Here is a 16009-nt window from a genome sequence, read left to right as displayed (position 1 = left end):
CAGAACAATCGGAGTCAAGTTTCACATTCATGTACCCTCTTCATTTTCCCTAATATTTCTCATAAATTCAAGTTGATGAAATAGTTCTTGATTATTTTTTCAAGAATGGAGCATTCTAAAAATGGTTGATTAAAGAGCCTTTTCTGAGGTCTTGGCTTCAGCAATTGGCTTTGTTTCCTTTGTTTTAGGTTTTCCCATTTTTTCAGATGGGATTATATTCAAAGTACTGCAAACATAATAGTAAGAGTCCTTCCAGTAATCTTCAGAGCTCAGTGGAAAATTGGAAATCTCAAAAATTTATGAGGAGGAAAGTACAGATTTCAGCTTTCTCTCATAACTTGGTTACGGCTTTTACAGACCAAGATTTGAAAAGAAAGGATCCCAGTAAATGTTCAGTCTAGGGATTTTTTATAGTTCCAAAACAGACGGAGACTGTGGATCAATTGTGGTTTACTTTTTCCTATGTTAAAAATTGCATCCACCAACTGTAGCAAACATTTGGCAAGCAGGCATTTCTGACCTAATAGACGATATTATGAACCTCATCCACTGTTCCCTTCTGTGCCTCCTATGTGGGCAGCACTCAGAGTTCTTGGGAAAATCTATTATCATCAAAATTCACCCAGTTCACATGGAGAAAAGTGATCACCTAGTTGTTTAGTATAAAAGCAAAATTAAAAAAATTCTCAGTGAGCAAGGCCACTGGAAATTTCCAAAAGTCAACCTGTAGGGTTGATGGTATTTGTAGGAGTCTAAGCAAAGATTCAGGTCTATCCTTAACGGCAGTATAGATGATGACAATGAAGTGAGAGTTGTAGCAGAGCATGGTAAAAGGCCATTTCCAAGCAATCAGGACGCACAAAATATCTTCCCATGACTCCTGTTACCTATTTCTATATTGGAAAGTGGTCCAAGAGAAAGGACTTAAGACAGGAGGCTGTTTTAGGAAAGCACATGGAACAATGAACTACAATTAGGCCCATTGTCTGGGCCAGAGATTTCTGTAGAGCTGAGTTGTTTTCCTCTCGAGGCTCAGATCTTCTGAAAATTCTAATGAAACCATGAACCATCTCCCAAGTAAAATGCATGGGTGTTCAACCAATTTTAAAGTCTTCATACACTGCTTACTTTCTAACTATTTCTACAGGTAAGACATACCCATGGAGGTGAATGGCTCTGCAGAGGTGGGTTTGTCTATTTTATGAGACAGGAGCTACAGCCCATGGTGACTGGCACAGCAGACTAACAAGAAGCATATGGAGAGAAATACTGGTGTACAAGCTGAGCATTTGACTCTGATCCCGGAGGCAATGGGGATACTACTGAGTGTGAAACAGCATAATATAAATGTTTATGGGAAGCCATCACAGCAGTGGATTTGGATTCCAGTTTACACAGATTTCTCCAGTTTCCTTGAACAGTTCCAGTCCTCACAGGACTCTGATCACAGGGCCCGGGAGTTATGAAGAGAAACTGGCAGCACATTCTTGGTAACTAATTTCTTCCAACTATCTATGACTGATTCTACCAAGTCATAGGTCCACTTTGCAGAAAATGGCTCTGTCTTCATCATCCCCACCAAAGAATGCTACAGGAAGACTCTCACAGAAATTCAGTTGATCATGCAAGATGAAACCTGCATGCCTTCCTTGCATTACACAATAAAATTGGAGCGTCACAGACCCCCCACTCTTGATACAAGAAACACCTGACTTCAGTGAGGACAGAATTAGAGGATGAATTCAGCCTGATGTGTTCTTCCATATGGAAAAACTCAGATTATTTCTATGTCTCTTAGTCGTATCTACAGGACATTGGGGCTATGCAATGACGCATCTGGTGATTCTGGAAGGAGAATCTGAGCGTCGGAGTCCAGACACTTTGGTTTCGGATGAGTCGCCTTTTAGGAATAAGCGCTCAGTAGCTTTTCCCTCTAGGAAAGGTTTTTTTGCAGGGAGAGAAGGATCAGAGAGAGGTGAGAGGCAGGTCTTCCCTTGTCCTGACTTGTGCTTAGTCAAGCTGCCTTGAATGAACTCTTAGGACCAGTATGGAGAAGCTCACTTGTCTGAGGATGTGAACTATGTTCTTCAATAGTGCCTTATTCTTCATTTGCTTTATCCCATTGTCTTATTTCTCAATTGTTCAGAAATTTGATAAAGATCAGAATGGTACTATTAGGCTGTGTCAAAAACCCCAAAAGATAGCAGCATACAAAGCACGGAGAACAGCAAGCAGTCAGGGTAACTGTTCTGTTCCACCAATAAGAAGGACTTAATTAAATTGCCCAGAATGCAAAAGCTGGACAGGTTCTCCTAGGTAATATCTAAGCAGACAACTGTTATTTATGACATCTTTCTTCTTGGCACAGGTAATAGACTGTCCCCATAGTCCTAAATTTCCTTAGCCATACTCTATTTCTGCTTCCCAAGAGTGAGTGCCAATCAATCCCAGAATAGCTCCTTATTATACACTCAGAATGAAGACTCGTATATTTGATGAAAATGAAAATTACACATTTAAGTTGTCAACATTTCAAACTTATTTATCTCATTAGTTTAATGAACAAATTCAAATATTCCTCAGTAATTTTGGAAATACATGAATAATAATAATTTAAAAAGCACAATTTTGTTTTTCTTTCTTAAGGGAGGCTACTGAAGAACATTTTACTGTGCTTTCTACCCCCCAAATAATTGGTCCAGATCAAAATAGGAAAGTTGAAAAAAAAAAAATAGGAAAGTTGGCACCTTATACATCTGTTTTTATTTTCACATAATGTCATTCTAATCTATCTTGAGAGCTAGTGTTATGGTGTGTCTTGCTTACTGAATACTATGCAAACTTCTGTAAGCAACAGTGCACTTTTAAAAAGTTTTTGACTTTTAAATTTATATGATTCTACATGGCTCTTTTTTTTTAAAAAAAAGAACAGATTTCATGTTCTCATGTAAGCGAAATTCTTGACTAAACAAATGTTAATTACTAAAGCTGTATTTTGCAGGCAAAATAAGAGTTGTCACCTGAATTACTTTGGTTTTCGATCTTACATCTAATGCAGAATTTACAAAGGGTAATTCATCAATCACACTTCATTCAAGTGCTGTGCCTCTCTGTCAGGCAGATAAAGGAACATTGAGCAGAAAGGGAAAAGGCCACAAGATAAAGTCTCAAAGAGCCCCAGTCAGCAACTGCTTAAAGTGAATATTACTACTCACTGAGCCTCAGGTTGATAACAGGATGTGTTAGAAAGCCTTCCTTTGCATGGAGTAGGAAAAACAAAGGGAAAAAGGTGAGGCTTACATTTCCAAGCCTGTGGGTTGGAATTTGGTGTGCTGCATGGATTGTGCTATCTCTCCCATTAATTCTCTTTGTGCAGCTATGGACACCCATTCATTCATGAAAATACTTCCTGCAGGACTGAAATGTTCATTTTCTCACCATCAAAGACCCATTTCATCATGTGTAGGTGCTCTTCTCCAATGTTGACTATGACAGTGACTTAGCTAGGCTTGGAACATTTCAATAACCACAGATTCTCCTATCCCATTGGAATTTAATTCAGTTTTATCCATTTCTATGTGAACTAAAGCAATTGAGAATTATTTAGTAGTAATGGTCCTGAATGCAGCTGTCCAAGTTCTATGGAGATGACTGTATTTTCTTGTCTTCCTTCTACACCCAAGGTACTTTAAACAAAGTTGGTGGTGTATGGGGTTAAGCTACTGCTTAAAATTTCCACATTTCATATCAAAGTGCCTGGTTTGAGACCTGGCTCTTCTGCTTTCTATCCACTTCCTGCTAATGCACACCCTGGGTGGCAGCAGATGATGGTCAAAGTACATGGGTCCCTGCCATTCACGTAGTAGACCCTGGTTTTGCACTGGCCCAGTTCTGGCTGTTGCAGGCATCTGGGAAGTGGACTAACAGATGGAAGAGCTCTCTCTATCTGTCTCTGTCTTTCAAAATGAAAAAGAAGGAAAATAAATTAAAAAAAAAACTTTGTGGAAAATAGAATAAAAATATTAACTTTGGTGCAAAAATATTTGAAAGTATATATACAAAGAATCTTTGAAAAGTTCATGAAAATGAATATTATGAAAATAACCATGCATGGATTTTAACATATTTGTACCAAAATGAAATTGTCTTTCCACTTCCATTTCCACTTTTTTTAAAACTTTTATTTAATGAATATAAATTTATTTAATGAATATAATGAATATAAATTTCCAAAGTACAGCTTACGGATTACAATGGCTTCCCCCCCTCCCACCCTCAACCCTCCCCTCTCCCACTCCCTCTCCCCTTCCATTCACATCAAGATTCATTTTCGATTCTCTTTATATACAGAAGATCAGTTTAGCATACATTAAGTAAAGATTTCAACAGTTTGCTCCCACACAGAAACATAAAGGAAAAATACTGTTTGAGTACTAGTTATAGCATTAAATCTCAATGTACAGCACACTAAGGACAAAGATCCTACATGAGGAGTAAGTGCACAGTGACTCCTGTTGTTGACTTAACAAATTGACACTCTTGTTTATGGCATCAGCAATCACCCTAGGCTCTTGTCATGAGCTGCCAAGGCTATGGAAGCCCCCTGAGTTCACTTACTCTGATCATTTTTAGACAAGGCCATGGTCAAAGTAGAAGTTCTCTCCTCCCTTCAGAGAAAGGTACCTCCTTCTTTGATGACCCGTTCTTTCCATTGGGATCTCACTCGCGGAGATCTTTCATTTAGTTTTTTTGTTTGTTTGTTTGTTTGTTTGTTTTCCCCAGAGTGTCTTGGCTTTCCATGCCTGAAATACTCTCATGGGCTTTTCAGCCGGATCCGCATGCCTTAAGGGCTGATTCTGAGGCCAGAGTGCTGTTTAGGACATCCACCATTCTATGGGTCTGCTGTGTATCTCACTTCCCATGTTGGATCATTCTCTCCCTTTTTGATTCTATGAGCTAGTATTTGCAGACACTATTCTTGTTTATGTGATCCCTTTGATTCTTAGTCCTATCATTATGATCAATTGTGAACAGAAATTGATCACTGGGACTAGTGAGACAGCATTGGTACATGCCACCTTGATGGGATTGAATTGGAATCCCCTGGTATGTTTCTAACTCTACTGTTTGAGGTAAGTCAGCTTGAGCATGTCCCGAATTGCACATCTCTTCCCTCTCTTATTCCCACTCTTATATTTAACAGCGATCACTTTTCACACTTTTCAGGTAAGCACTTTTTTTTTTTTTTTGTGACAGTCAGAGTGGACAGTGAGAGAGAGAGACAGAGAGAAAGGTCTTCCTTTGCCATTGGTTCACCCTCCAATGGCCGCCGTGGCTGAAGTGCTGCGGCCGGCACACCGCGTTGATCCGAAGCCAGGAGCCAGGTGCTTTTCCTGGTCTTCCATGGGGTGCAGGGCCCAAGCACTTGGGCCATCCTCCACTGCACTCCCTGGCCACAGCAGAGAGCTGGCCTGGAAGAGGGGCAACCGGGACAGAATCCGGCACCCCAACCGGGACTAGAACCCGGTGTGCAGGCCCCATAAGGCGGAGGATTAGCCTATTGAGCCACAGCGCCGGCCTTGCAACTTCTTATTTAGAGTCAAGTAGGCTGTGCATGGTCCTGGAGAAGAGAGACAGTGCAATTATGCCCTACATACATGTGCCTGGGAAATTTTTGACACTTGTGCTCGTTTCTACAGCCCTGAGCTGGTCATACCTTTCAGCCCTGTCTTCCTGAGCAGCTCAGTGTAACCAAAACTCTGCCCCATCCTGTACATTAGCTGCTCAGCCTCTTTGAGAACACCCCTCAACACACACACACCTGCCAACCTACCCATCCTAGAAGCAGAAGCAAGGCTGGGCAGAGCTGCAAGCCCTCTGAACATATTCTTTAAAAGTGGTGCCTTAGGTAATTTGTTGAAAGGCTATGATGGAAAAAATAGCTTTAGAGGAGGCACAGTGAAGCAAGATGGTGAGACATGCAGGGTCATTTTGCCAGGGACCTTCTCTCCGGTCCACTTGCAGTGTTAGAAGTTTACTTCCTTTGCTTAGGAATACAGCACAGTCCTTGTTACAATTTGTCAGACATGTCACTGGGCCAGGAAGCAGCTTCCTGAGGGCTTCAGGAAGGACTAGAACCTTTCTTTAGCTTTCTTTGGAGGAGGCATTCACCAAAGGCTTTGATGCAAGTGCAAACTGATCTGTCTGCCAGCAGAAGCAACAGGTGCATCACCTGAGTGCATCATCTGACTTTCTAGGCAAGCAGATGAACCCTACCTTTGGGCAGAAGACAGTATTTCCCAGAGCGGGGGCAATAGCAGGAGAAAATGGCCCAAAGGGAGCCTCCCTGTGAATCTGCAGTTCCTGTCTACAAGCCTGTGGCAGAAACGTCAGAGAAGCAACCAGGTTAGGGTACTAGGTCCTGGGAGAAGCAGCTGTCATCATAGGCAGTCTTCCTCCGTGGGTCTGTAACATGTCTGAAACTTACAGAGGATATAGAGGTGGGAGATGAAAGGCACCTGACAAAGATCCTCCCTTCCTAAATGTCAGCAAGGCCTCTCTACGTTCTTTGTGTCTGGGCCATGTCCTTGGGCCTTGTCTTCACAAGCAAGGCTCCTGCTAAATCAACTTATTAAGAACCCTATTTGAACAAAATTCCCCACCTCCCCCACCATCCTCCAGCAGACAGCTGACCACCCTGGTCTGCCTGCCTTCAGCAAGAATGCTATCAGGTTGGTTTAGCCAACTCTCTGACCCCTGCCCCTCACTGACTGCTACTATTTCTTTTTAGTGCTTTTCCAGCTACAGACTACCACCCTGCTCCTAGGCTAGAGATCGTTTTTTCTTGTTGAGTTCAGAGTTGAGCCTATCCTATACTGAGGACTCTTCTCCCCATTGCAATAGTTCCTGGAAACATTTGGTTTTGCTGCCTTAGCACCATTAAACTCCAGTTGTCTTTGATGGATAAGCTGGCAAATGAGGTGACTATGGAGGATAACAGATATGGCCTGGAGCAAGAACCATGAGGAGGGATCCTTGACAGAAAGAGCCTGGGCAGTCTAGCTGAGACAGCATAGAAACAGGGCTCACTCAACTAAGCCCTGTTGAAGCTGACATGGATCGTGCCCCAGCTCCAAACCAGCCAGGAGCAAGGAGTACCCTGACCCTAACTGCAGAAGACCCCTTACTGCCTTGTTAGGGACTTTACCCACCTGCATGGCTGCCATCAATGTGACCCATATGTGACCTGCCTGGGGTGGCAGTAGTAAGCATCACCATTTTGAACATGCTGTCTGCACAGAACATTGGGTTGGATGCAAATCTAAGTGTCATGTGACAAGTGAAAAGCGCCACACCCAACTGCACAAAACCCTCTGCCCAGATGCCCATGTTGAGCCACTGAGGGAACCTCTTCTCATGGTGCTGTATCGTTTGTGATCAAGCCTAATCCCCACAAAACCTTGTCTGGGTTGCACACTGGTCTCTGGTCAATTTCCGTAACAAGGGAGTTCAAGAATCTTGGGTAGGTAACAAAGCTACGAATGATGACCAAAGTGAATGTCACATTTCAGTTCAATTAACTGACTGATTGATTGGCATATCTTTGAATTTATCTCTAGATAAGAATGCCCAACAGAAATATAATGGGAGTTACGTATAATTTCAGCTTCAGTTTTTTATTAAAAAATTATATATTTGAAGTGTGTGTGTGTGTGTGTGTGAGGGGGGTGGGGCACTGAGTGATCTCCCGTTCAATGGTTTACTCCTTAAATGCCCACAATAGCTGGAGCTGAATGGAGCCAAATCTAGGAGCTAGGAACTCAGTTCATGTTTCCCTCACGGGTGGCAGGGTCACAGTTACTTAAACTATTACTTGCTGCCTCCCAGGTTGCTCATTAGCAGGAAGCTGGGACAGGAGCAGAGCTTGTACTCCAATCCAGACACTGTGATAGGGGATGCAGGCATTCCAACAGGCATTTTAACCAGTGACAAAATATCCACCTTAATTCTCATCCCTTACCCCCACCCCCTTTCTCTCTCTCTTTCTTTTATCTATTTGGGTTTAATTTACTACTTCTTTCTTAGCTCCCTAAAGTGGTTTTTCAGGTCACTGACTTTAAGTGTTCTTATTTAAGAGAAATATACCCACTTTCAATTTCTTTGATATAGTGCTTTAACTTTATGTCAAAAATTTTCATATTGTGTTAGTATAGATAATCCAAATAGCATACAGGCCTGAGGTAACAGTGTTGGGACTCTCAATCAATACCACCAAACACCTGCTGTAGTTTCATTGTGTCTTCTACAAGTACTTGGCTTGTCTGATTAACACATTTTCTTTCATATAGAGCATTGGGAATCATTTCTTTAATTTTTTTTTTCCTAATGGAGAAAGATGCTGGTGTTCGAAAAAGAAAGAAGTCTTCAGAAAAAGTATTGAGTAAAACAATTTGCAAGTATAATTACAAAACATCATTGAGGGGCTGGCACTGCGGCCTAGCAGGTAAAGCTACTGCCTTCAGTTTCGGCATCCCATATGAGCACCAGTTTGAATACTGGCTGCTCCACTTCTGATCGAGCTCTCTGCTGTGGCCTGGGAAACCAGTAGAAGATGGCCCAGGTCCCTGGGCCCCTGCACCTGTGTGGGAGACCCAGATGAAGCTCCTGGTTCCTGGCTTTGGATTGGCTGTGCTCCAGCCATTGTGGCCATCTGGGGAATGAACCAGCAGGTGGAAGATACCTCTTTCTCTCTGCCTCTGCTTCTCTGTAACTCTGCTTTTCAAATAAATAAATAAAATCTTCTAAAAAATTATTGAAATCCCTGAAATGCAATGAATAGAAGTGGATAAAAGAGCAGGCAGCACCTGACATGTCCCAGGTGTAAAAGTATGGGAGAGACCTGGGATTAAACTGTGGCTCACTTCTAGCTCCTCTGTGGCAGTAAGCAAGGCAGTGTGCAGTGTTGAAACTGCTTTATCATCTGGGAAATGGAGATAATAATAATGCGTCCCTAACTTCTTTAGTACACGTTGTTCAAGTAACTCCAAGTCAAACACAAATATTCTGCTCTTATAAAATCTTGTTTGTCAATAAATTTAACTTGCTAACTAAAGTAAAAAGAAAACATAAAACAAGAAACAGATGTAAGTACATAGCACAAAGTCTTCTGGCTCATAGGAGACACGCAAAAAAATAAATGCCTTTCCTCTGCTTATCTTTTTAAAGTGGGAAAAAGAATCTAAAAACCACCAACTGGTTTAGCGTTTTGCTGCTGCCTAGAAAAATACACAAAATATATAATATTTAATTGATGACATAAGCAAACTGTATGAGATTTTTGAGCTAAGCTGAATTTACCAGGAAGAAATCACAGAGAGAAAATTTCATATCTCATAAGGGCGGATTTTTGATTGACAGACCATGCTCCAAGACCAACCTGCGGAAGGTTTGTCTTGCTGGCTTCTGTCTGGTTGCTGAGTGCAGAGCATTCCAGCTGCTTCCAGCAGGCGTGGGGGATCCTTTGTGACCATCTGAACAGTTACTATTTTTATTTTCCTCTTCTTCCTTTCTGCTGGGCTCAGAATCAGGCAGAGGGAAACAATGAATGACAAACACCCTTTACTCTAGCCTTCTACCTCTGCCTTTGCTGACTGCTGGCTTCTTAAGGACTAGCTTCCAGGTAACACTGCTATAGTAGACAAAGAACCAAACAGTGATTAGAGTTTCTGGCAACCACGAAACACATCATTAATCACTTTAGTTAATACCAATGATGTCAACAAAGAACTTGGCAATATTTCTTGTAATATAAATGCAGATAAAATGGAATCACAGAGTCTGAGTGTCAGAAGGGATTCTGAATGGGTAATTTTCAAGGGGGAAGCTATTCATAAAGTTAATCAGCTTTTTCTTTTGCAGAAATTATCAAAAATTTTTATGTATTAATATATGGCAAATCTCCAAGAGTGAGAATATAGTAAACCATATGTCACAAACTTTTTATGGCATTAACTCCTCTTTTCTTTCATATGACGGGTGTTCCTTAGAACTCACTTTGGAATTCTCAGAGTCTTGTAGAATCCAGGATTCGGGAATCTTGTGCTTGAATTTCTTCTGTAGTGATTTTTTTTTTTTTTGTATTCGAGTATCATTACTGCTTGAGCATAGGGATTTCTCACTTTGTAAAATAACTAATTTAATCCAAAGTCAGCATTCATTTTTATGCTGTTAGCTTATTGACTTGATATGTATGTGTAACCTAAAACTCATGGCGCGGTAGATAAACTGCTTGATAATAGTCTAACTGTACTGGTCAATGAATAAATGCTAGCATTCACAGAGCATTGATGCCCCACCACTGGGTTTGGAAGTTGCTTTGCCATATTACATAGGTTTTATCACTAACTTAAAGCAGTGGCTGACAAACTTCTTCTTCAGAGGCCAGAGAGTAAATGTATTAGGCTTTGCAGGTCATATGGTCTCTTTTGCAACTACTTCACTTTGCCGCTAGCAAACTAGAAAAACGAGCATGGCTGTTTTCCAACAAAGCTATTGAAAACAGGCAGCTGGCCAGGTTAGATCCATGGGTTGTGGTTTGCCCACCCATCACTTAAGTGAAGACAAAGAACATGGTTCTCAGATGTGCAGCTAACACAAAGCTGTGAGGAGGTGGTTGCATATTACTCTGACCCAGTATTATGTTGAGCACACCCAAAATGGCAGCTTTTTAAAACAGTTGATTTCATTCTGCCACATGATTGAGTTTCCAAATTACCCAGAGGGAAATGATGCCCAAAAGGCACAAGATTAAAATTTAAAAAGATATATATGATCACTTTTTTTTTTCAAGAAATAGTTTGGAACACATAAAATATGGAAAAAAATAGAGTGAAACTCAAGGCATAGAGTATAAAGATAGTCTATAATTAAGATGGTAAATTGGAAACAGATTACCTGCTTTTCCTGCCTAATCCCTAATAAATTGGATTAGACAGATATATAATGGATAGACAGATAAACAGAGAGACAAATACCCATAAAGGAAGAGAAAATGGAAGAGAAGACAATTGACAAGCTGGGAAGAAAGGGCTTGAATGACCACTGAATCAGCCTGCCCATGACAAAGGGAACACTGACTGCAGGCAGCTGAGAAGCTCCTGTTTGATACTGGACATACTCCTTGGAGTAAGCGCTGGTAGCACTGAAGACCCCTGAAAAATGACTGACGGTGGCTGACACCTGGAAGACTTCAAGAAAGCACTTCAAGAAGTTGGTAACTCCAAGATCTCTCTCCTGCTCAGGTAGAAGACAGCATCTGGGTCTCTGGTGAGGGTGAAACCATGTGCCTCAGGTTAGTCAGGAGAACTTTTGGGTGGAGCTGAAAGCTGGTATTCTCCATCAAATCACGACCAGCCTTCTTCCCCCAGCCTGACCTGAGAAGCTGGATTCTTCACTCCAGGGAGAGATTAGAAAATTCCTCTCTGTCAAGCTAAATCACTTCTGGACAAATGAGTGATATGGGTAATAACACTGGGGATTCTCCAATCCAGTGACAGAACCAGATCACTCTGCAGTGAAGCACAGAGTTGACAAACTCCATGTGCCTTTGTAGGGGTTCTAATGAACTATTTGGTGCCCAGGCAGGACCCAAGTGAGAGGAGAAAAGGAATAGTCTTTGGAGGATATGAGACAAAATAGGAAAATGATAACTTATACAATAAAATTGAAAGCTATTATCAGAGAGATACGAGAAACTATTGATGAGTCAGGATTGAGGTGCTACACACAGAGGAGCACTCATGGATCAAAATAAGTGGTCTGGACACTCTTGGAAATGAAAAGTACAAATGCTGTGGCACAATGAGTTAAGCATCTGCTTGGCACACCTGCGTCCCATATTGGAGTACTTAGGATTGAGTCCTGCCTCTGCTCCCTATAAAGCTTCCTGCTAATGCACACCCTGGAGGCAGCAGATGAGAGAGCAAGTGCTTGTGTCCCTTCCACAGACACGGGAGACCTGGATGGAATTTCTGACTCAAGGCTCTGCCCTGGCCCAGTCCGAGCTCATGCAGCACTTGGAGCTTTTCTCTCTCTTTTTCTCTCAAAATAGAAGAATTTGACTGTCTGTATACATAAATGCAGAAATAGGTACCTCAGAAAGTTCTCAGAGAGTAGAATAAATATGGAAAATGGGGAGAAATGATGGGAAAAATGAAAAAGTGATTCCAGAAATTTCAAATTATGAGTAATAGGGGATGCAGGAAGGAAGAAGTATGACTTCATAGGTGAGAAAAATATTGATGAAGGAACTCAATTGATGGGCATTTTGTACAGTGCTTAAGATGCCATTTGGGATGTTGCATCCTATATTGAAGTTCAAGTCCCATCCACTTCTGATTACACTTTCCTGCTACTGCACACCCTAGGAGGCAGCAGGTGATAGCTCAAGTACTTGGGTTCTTGCCACCCATATGGGAGACCTGGATTGAATTCCAGGCCCCTGGCTTCCGACTGGCTCAGCCCTGGCTGTTGTAAGCATTTGGGGGAGTGAATCAGCAGATGGGAGATCTATTTCTATGATTGTCTCCATCTCTCTGCTTTTTAAATAAAAATAAAAACTACTTATATAAAAATACATTTTGAGATAATGTCCTAGCACTGAGGGACTCAAATTTTCAGACTGAAGATGCTCACAGAGTATCCAGATGCAGTAAAGGAAAACAGATGGACAGCAAGACATATCATTGTGAAATTTCATAGCCCGTGGACAAAGGGAAGCTCACCATGTTCCTCAGAGAGAAAATTACAAGACTATACATGCAAGTGCAATAAGCTGACTGACATCAGACTTCTTATTAGCAACCCTGGAACCTGGAAGACAGTAGAGCAATGCCTTCACAGTCTCAGGGAAAGTGAATCTTAACATTGTGATTCTGCCATGAAAACCACTAACTAAACAAGAAGTCAGAATAAGAACATTTTTGGGCATTCCAAATTTCAAATAGTTCCAGACATTTGGCATAACAGTTAAGCCATGGTTGGAATGGATGCCTGCTTCCCATATAAGAACCCTTGGATTCAATACCTGGGTACAGTTCCCTATTCTAGCTTCCTGCTAGCATGCAACCTACGAGGCAGCCAGTGATGGCTTAAGTAGCTGAGTGCCTGCCACCCACCTGGAAAATCCCGGTTGAGTTCCAGTTCCTGGCTTTGACCTGAACCAGACCTGATGATTGTAGGCATTTCAGGAGTGACTCAGCACACGGGATATTTTTCATTGTCTTTGTCTCTCTGCCTCAAAAATAATCTCAGATGAATGACTGTCCATGTACCACTTTTTAGGGAGCTACAAAAGAATGCTTTATAACAGAATAAGAGAGTAGGCCAGGAAAGAGGAAGTCTTGGGATCCAGGAAACAAAGGCACAATAAAAAAAAAGAAGTGAAAAAAAAATATATCCAGGATGAGAAAAGAGGTCCTGGGTGAACACCTGGGTCTGATTAGAGGCAGTCAGAAGCTCTGGGAAAGATCCTGTTAAGAAACTGTTATCCTGATAAATATAGCAAGTATTGGATGAATTGAGAGAAGGTTTATACAACTGGGGAAGAAAAGAACATTGAAAACCAACCAAATAAACAAAAGCAATGACTAACTCCAAGGAAAACAAAAAGGTTCGCGGGAGAGGGATACTATATGACTCAGCTGAGTATTACATTCATTGTCACAGTTGTGTAAACACGATATATTCATAATGAAAATTGTAATGTAACGACATCGGGACATTGTGAGGAGTGAAATATGCATGTACGTGTTGTAGGTGGGGACATGTTAGTGAAAGAAAACTTCAAATTTGTAGCATGAAGTCAAGAGATAATGCTTAAAGCCACAAAACAAAGCAATATAAATGTCTTTTTTGTTTTTTTTTTCCTAAAGAAACTTTTTATTTAATGAGTACAGATTTAATAAGTACAACTTTAGAAATATAGAGATTCTTCCCACCATACTCACCCTCCCACCCCCACTCTCACCCCACCTCCTTCTCCCTCTCCCATTCCCAGTCCTGTTCTCCATTAAGATTCATTTTCAATTAACTTTATACACAGAAGACCAACTCTATACTAAGTAAAGACTTTAACAGTTTGCACACATATACACAACATATAAAAACTCTTTGAGAACAAGTTTTACAGTTAATTCTCATAAAATATCTCATTGAGGACAGAGGTCCTGCATGGGGAGTTAGTGCACAGTGAAATATGTCATTTTGAACAAGGTGATACCAAAAGAATCAGCTTAAAGAGTTAAAATACCACTTTCTTTTCTTCTACCACTCCATTTCTTCACTAGTGGCAGAGATCATTAATAGCTTTCCAAAACATCCTTGAGCCCAGCCTGTGTCCTCCCTTAACCACACTTTCATTCTCTCCCTAGAGAAAATATTATGTCTCTTACAATGCTCCACTGGCTTCTCATTACAGTTATATCAGCTGTATATGCATTCACAGAGAGTTCAGTTTTGAAACTGATTTGAAATAAAATATACTCTGCTCTTTTGCATCTTGGTAATGTTACTGAATATTCTGATTGTGAGATTTGGGTATGTTTTTGCCTGTGAAAATAGGTCATTTATTTTTGCTGAGCTGTGTACAGTATTCTATTATTTGAATAATTTTTTAAAAAGGAGCATTCACCAAATAGCATATGGAATTTAATTTTTAAAAGACAGTAAGATGTAAGCTATTTCATGTGAAGAAGTAGTCATGTTTAAACTAGAATAAACCATTTGCAGGAATGGGAAAGTTTTCTTTCATAATTGTTTCATGGGTGAACATTTTTTTGACACTAGGTAACAGAATAAGGTTATATAGAAACCACAGTAAGATTTCAGTTAAATATAAAATGGTTTTTCCAACAGTTCAAGTGATCTAAACATAAATGTACTGCCTTGGGGATCTCAAATCTCCCATTCTAGAAGTGTATGTGTAGAGGCCATGGGAGGCCCAAGTATGGAAGTTACAGATGGACCCTTGCTCTGGTGGAAATTGGATTCCATGATTACTAAGGCCCCTTTCAACCCTCAAATTCTTCCCCTCTCTGACCTCTTCAGGTATTGAAGGTGACCTTAAAGACCTGACAGCACTATGTGCACAGAGAACCTGTTGTTCAAAGGATTGGTGAGCAGCTGTTTTCAATTTCCATTGTTGACAGACCAAGAGGAAATGGCCTTTGGTTGAAGCAGTGGAAATGTCAGAGGAGAGGAAACATGAACACTGAGGGCCTGACACAGTAGAATAATTCCTGGAGATTTTAAGTATTTGGTACTTGTCTTGCTTTAATGATCTAGGCACACGATGCCATTCAACTTGTAGAAGCTATGTACCCATCAACTTTCAAACATACACATACACACACCCTCACACATGAGGGTATTTCAAAAAGTTTGTGCAAAAATTGGAACTAAAAGAGTTTATTTTTGTGCAAGATATTTTGGCATCTATGCATAAATTTTTCATAAGGTGCATTTTCCATTAAATTTTTGATGACCACTCCTATGCATGATTTCAATTTTTTGCAGCAAAAATAAACGTATCATTTAATCATGTTTTTTCACAAACTTTCTGACGTACTGTGGTGTATGTGTGTAGGTAGATTGATAGATGCTGGAAAGATTGTATTTTTTAGACATCAGGAGTCAATTCCTGGAAACTTGGTATAGACTGAGCCTATTTCTCAAAAGACTGAAATCATTGGAAAAGTCTCAGCTCCCAGGACAGTAAGATGATTTGGGTGGAGTGGACCTCCTTAGGGAGCCCTCTATTTTCCAAGTCAGGAAAGCAGAGAGCTTTGCTTCCATCTGCTTCATACAGAAAATGTGAGGGCTTTGTCTAAGGCCCTACCCTCAGTAACTGCTCTGAATGTCCTACCTTTTCTTCCTCACCACACTACCCAGCTGCCTTCCCATTTAGGTTGGTGGACTAATTTCTCTCTTCTCATTTAGGGCTCTAGACTAA

Source organism: Oryctolagus cuniculus, chromosome 6, assembly GCF_051225735.1.
Source record: "Oryctolagus cuniculus isolate XC-2025 breed Fujian yellow rabbit chromosome 6, ASM5122573v1, whole genome shotgun sequence".
NCBI lineage: Eukaryota > Metazoa > Chordata > Mammalia > Lagomorpha > Leporidae > Oryctolagus > Oryctolagus cuniculus.
This window is presented reverse-complemented; position numbering follows the sequence as displayed.